Source organism: Nicotiana tomentosiformis, chromosome 6, assembly GCF_000390325.3.
Source record: "Nicotiana tomentosiformis chromosome 6, ASM39032v3, whole genome shotgun sequence".
NCBI classification, from domain to species: Eukaryota; Viridiplantae; Streptophyta; class Magnoliopsida; order Solanales; family Solanaceae; genus Nicotiana; species Nicotiana tomentosiformis.
In genome coordinates this window covers 79,271,518-79,277,399 of record NC_090817.1, presented here as the reverse complement: position 1 = coordinate 79,277,399, position 5,882 = coordinate 79,271,518, and the positions used below count along the sequence as shown (strand labels likewise).

Sequence of the window (5,882 nt, the reverse complement as noted above, 5' to 3'; positions counted from 1 at the left end):
GGGTAGGAGTAAGGTCTGCGTACACACTACCCTCCCCAGACCCCACTAGTGGGATTATACTGGGTTGTTATTGTTGTTGTTGTAGAATTGCAACAATCTCCTCAGGAGTTTTCTTCATAAGAGGACCTCCAACTGCGTTGTTTAGCGCCCCCCCTCCCAGAGGGTGAGCCCATCCCAGAAATCATGGAGTTGCATCCATTCTACTCTATGATGATGACTTTTTCTCACAATATCCTTAAATCTTTCCCACGCTTCAAACACCGTTTCGGTATCTTTCTGCTCGAAGTTGTGGATCTCTCTTCGAATTTTCCCTATTTTTGCAGCTGAAAAATAGTCTTCAAGGAACTTCTTTGTCATGTCTTCCCAAGTTTGAATTGACTCAGTCGGCAAACTCCGCAACCAGTGCTTAGCATCTTCCCTCAGTGAAAAAGGAAATGACCTTAAGTAGATAGCATCTTTCGATACCATGTTATGTTGGAAGTTATTCATAATCTCATCAAAATCCATCAAATGAGTATTTGGATCTTCGTTGGGTTTGCCTCGGAAGACACAATTGTTCTGAATGGTCTAAAGTAGCCCTTGCTTGATCTCAAAATTATTGGTCACGATTGGAGGAGGTCGCACACTAGATACTCCTTGGTATACCTGTTAATCGGGTCGGGCCAGCACAATAATAGCCCGGTTTGACCCGGTACAATAAGGGGTGGGAGGGTTTGGGGGGGGGGAGCCGGACAGGAACGAACAATTTTTGGTAACCAATGCCCCGAAACCCGGTTAGCCCGGTTTTCCTTTACCAGGTTTTTACCGGGCTACAACCCGGTCCAGCCCGGTTACCGTTGTAATTTTTTTTTTGACTGTTGCCAACGGTCAAATTCAAAAATGACCGTTGGGCAACGACCATTTTTTGTCAAGTTTCATCAAATATTTACTTTAGTCACGACAAAATTATAATTATCAAATATCAAGTATTCAAGTAAAGTGTGGTATCAATATTCAATATCATCAAATATCAAGTATCGGTCTATCAACTGAAGTTTGATATCAAATTTAGTGCGGCATCCGGAATTCCGGTACACTCATTCCATCTCTTTCTCTTCTTTGGTGTATATTTTTATTTTATTATTTAAAATTATTAATTTAATTTACATAATGGATATATTTAGAGCAGCCAAAAAAGGGTGTACTAGTAGGGGTGGTAGTAGTAAGAGTAAGACTTCTAAAAAATCAAGAGGTGGTGTTGGTTCTTCTAGTAGCTTTACGCATATTTCTGAAAGTTCACCTATAAATTTAAATGTAGATTATGAGCAACTTCAAAAAAATTATGGTATAGATGATAATTTAGATGATATTCAATCACCTGATAATCTTGAAACACCACCAGATACACCTGGTAATGCTAGTCAAATTCAAAATATTAGGGGTGGAGGTCATGGTAATACATGTAGGCCTCCCCTCCCTATTCAGAGGAATCGAAGATTAAGAAGTAAGTATTGGAAGTTTTTTGAATGACTAGAAGAAGATAAAAATTATGTAAGATGTCAAATTGGTAAGGAAGTTTATAAACATGAGACTGAAGGTAAGCAAGGGGGAACTGGTCAACTTCGTAGGCATGTGGTAGATAACCACCCTATCGCATGGGGTGGTGATGTGGAAGGTGGGCAACAAAAACTTAACCCAGATACTGGCGGTTTAATGGGTAAATACGATTTAGCGAAAGATCGGGAAGAATTAGCTAAAATAATTGTTTTAGGTTATTTACCTTTTAGTTTTGTTGCTTCACCGTATCTTGTTACTTATATTCAAAGAATTTATAACCCTTTATTTAAAGGTATTCCTAAAAGTACTTGTAGAGCTGATATCTTTTGGCTTTTGGGACAATATCATACATATATCCGTTATTTGTTTGCCAGTCTTTCTTGTAAAGTTTCTCTTACTTCTGATATTGGTCGTGCTGTTAATGGAAATAATTATTTGACTGTTACATGCCATTGGATAGATGATAATTTTTGTATGCAAAAATATATTATTGCTTTTAAATATGATGAAGATCAAAGTCATACTGGTGCATTTATAAGTAATACTATCCATGAAGTTGTTATATTTTACAATCTTTCAAGAAAATATTTTGTGTATGTCATTTGATAATGCTTCTAACAACAATTCTGCTATTACAATATTAAAATTTCATCCACACCCATCGGTTCCTAAAATATTTAATGTTAGGTGTGCATGTCATATTTATAATTTAATTGTGAAGAGTGTACTTGAATTATTTAGAGATGAGATCACTTTAGTAAGAAGAGATGTTGGTGTAATTCAAGGAAATAATAGAAGTGCTAGATTAAATGCATTTAAGAAAAAATATGTACAGTATGAACTAAAACCAAGACTCATGCCTGAAGAACTAGTTACTAGGTGGAATTATACTTATTTATTCTTAAGATGTTGTCATAAATATAAAATGCCTATAACTGAAGTTGCTAATTCTTATTGTACTGATCATAACCGTTGGTTAACGTCTAGAACTTGGGATGTCATTGAAGATGTTGTAAAAAAATTACAAAATTTTTATTATCCTACTATTGCAAATGGTTTAGCTCATATTGCTGAAATTTCTTTTTTACTCCATAATTTGAAGAAGAAAGAAGGGCATTCTTCTGTTGTTGAACCTATGCTAGATAAATTTAAGAAATATTTCTACCCAACTCCCCCTATTTACCTAATTGGTGCTATTTTAAACCCTTCTATCAAAATAGCCACTTGTCGCCAATTAATCACTATTTTATATGTTTATATGGATATTGGACCAATTGAAACCCCTGATGTTGAAACTTGTATTTCTGATCTACACAAACTTTATATAATTATTATGCTAACATTGTTGATGCTTCTGATGTTGTAGATGCAAATATTCCTTCAAATTCAGTTTCAACATTTGCATTCGGTGCTTTGGAGGATAATGATGGTTTTGAAGATTATTTGATTTGGTCTACACTAGGAGAGCATCAACAAACCAGTAGCAGGAACATTGATGAACTCCAATTCTACTTGCAAAAGTCACCAGAGCCCCACACAAAGAAATTTCTACCACTGGGTTGGTGGAGGAGCAACTCAAACCAATTTCCTATTCTTTCGGCCATGGCTCGAGACGTGCTAAATGTTCCGATTTCAACAGTCACATCAGAGAACGCATTTAGCCAAGCAAGGCAGCAATTAGGAGATATTCATCATTCATTGGGCAGCAACGTTTTGGAAATTCTAGTGTGCTTCAGAGATTGGATAAGATCAGAACGGCGAAATCAAGGGCATGAAGAGGTAGATGAAGCGGAGGACAAAAATATTAGAGATATAATGGTTTATGGATCCGATTCAAGCAATGCCGGAAATCAAGAACCTCATGTTGACATGATGAACTTACAAAAATGATGCAAAGCATGTGATGTACTCTTTCTTATTTTTTATAATTGTTGTAAACTTTTAATTTGCAAGTTCAAAAATAAAAAAAATAAAAAAAATAAACTTGTAAATTAATTTGAAGCATTATTTATTATTCAATGAAAATATTAAACGAAAGCCTTCCGAGTTTGATCCTTACATATTGGTCTTATTGGTCTTACATAGCTCCCATAACACGTAGCACAAAGCCAAATATAGCACCTATAGGGTAAATTCCATCTTACAAGGTTAGACATGAGACTTACCTCGCTCCCAAATCCGATAAACGACCCCAACGCCTCTCTAACACCTCAAACCAATGCCAAACGATCTGAAACTAGTCAAAGAATGTAGAAACCAATCAAAATATACTCAAAGACTCATAATTTAACAATTAGAAGAAATTCTCAACTCCCCATGAAAAGTCAACAAATTCAACCCCCGGGCATACGCTCCCGAATTTCAAAATATTCGAAGATAAATATTACCCATATCATCAAGAACTCAAATATATAATTTATTCCCAATTTTATGTCCAATTTCGTGATCAACACTCAAAAATACCATTTCTAGATTTTCTTCAATAATTCCATTATTTCTACCAATTTTCATGTTTAAATCCACATATAATCCATGTATTTAACTCATAATAAGTTGGAATCACTTACATTATGATAGATGATGAAAATGGCTCATCCAAATCGCCTAAAATCGTCTTAGCAAGAGAGAAATGAGTTGAAATGAGCAAATTCCTGATTTGCTAACTTATATTCTACCAAGGTCCTTCCTCTCCGCGATCGCAGAAATATCATTGCGATCGCGAAGGACAACAATTTCACCACAAGAATTTCCTTCTACGCGATCGCGAACAATAGCAAACCAGACCTAGTCCCATGAGCGCGGAGGCCAAAATCTCCGCCCCAGAACACACAAGTACGCGATCGTGGATAACCACACGCGATCGCGAAGATCAAAATTCCAACCCAGGCCTGGCCCCCTGCTACACATTGTGTTTGTGATCCTCACCACGTGAAGCTCAATCAGATCACAAACCGCGATCGTGAATCCCCTACCGCAATCGCGAACAACAAATTCTTCCCAACTCTACACATGTAACGACTCGACCGGCTATTTTTCTTTATAAAACCTCATTCCCTTATTTAAGACTTTTCGTATATGCTTTTACTGTTTTATGACTTGCGGGAATGATTGGTTTGGTTTTGGAAGGGTTCAGGTTGAATTCAGAACACTTAGTTCCATAATAGAGGCCTAAGGTAGCTAAGTTTGACTTGAGTCAACACTTTGAGTAAACGATCTTGGATAGGGATTTGAAGGTTTCACTAGGCTCGTATAATAATTTTAGACTTGTACATATATTCGGATCGAGTTTCGGGTGGAACAAAAGTGTTTTGGCGCTTATTGTTGAAAATTGGCGTATTGAAGGTTTTATAGTTTTCTAAGTTTGATTTGAAATAGACTTTGGTGCTATTGATATCCTTTAAGGTTCCGAGCCTTAGAATAGGTTTTTATAGTGATTTGTGACTTGTGCGTAAAATTTGACGTCATTTTGAGTTGTCTAAGTATGATTCGTCGCGTTCGGAGATAGAAAAAGTTTGAAGTTCCAAGGTTGATTAATTTGGTGTTGAGATGTAATTCTTAGTTTTGATGTTATTTTACATGTACTGAGACTTCGATTAGGCCAGTAGTAATTTTATGGACTTGTTGTTACATTTGGACGGGGTTACGGGTGGCTCGGTGTGTTCCAGACCACTTGGAGCAAAGTTGAAATTGGTTAATATTACCGGTTTGCTGGTGTGCTTTGCGATCGCGAAGGTAGTCCCGTGATTGCGAAGGAGGTTGTAGAGTGGTCTGAGATTTTATTCTACGTGAACGCGATGGAGAATCTGGTTCGTCTATGCAAATACGGAACCATCTCCGCGAACACGGAGAAGGCTGAGGCTGAATTGGGTTAGAAGGTTGTTGGCCTTTGTGAACGCGGCTGGGGGACCGCAAATGCGGAAGGGTTGGGGATTGTTCATTGCGAACGCAACTGGGAGGTCGCGAGCGCGAAGAGGATTTTAGGCAGATGGAACTTTTGGCCTTCACGATCGCGATGGGTTTTCCACGATCACGAATAGGAAAGACCTGGGTAGATTACAATTTATTTCGGGACTTAGCTCATTTCTCACACTTTTCACTTGGGTTTGGACGAATATGAGAGCTCTTTTGAGGGCCATTTGCATTAAAACATCACAAGGTAAGTGATTTATACCAATTATGAGTTAAATACATGGATTGTGAGTAGATTTTAACATAGAAATTAGTAAAATTACGGGATTTTGTTGGAAAACCTATGGTTTAGTAAAAATAGAATTTGACCACGAAATTGATTATGGAATTTGGAATAAATTATATATTTGAGTTCGTAATATCATGGGTAACGTTTA

At 37.1% G+C, this 5,882-nt stretch overlaps 1 non-coding gene across 1 annotated transcript; it reads left to right on the top strand.

Annotated features, from left to right (window-relative positions):
* Nucleotides 1-202: 202 nt before the first annotated feature.
* Nucleotides 203-309, top strand: LOC117274927 (small nucleolar RNA R71). The gene has a single exon (XR_004505087.1). It is a non-coding gene; the product is annotated as a small nucleolar RNA R71 (small nucleolar RNA).
* Nucleotides 310-5,882: the final 5,573 nt, after the last annotated feature.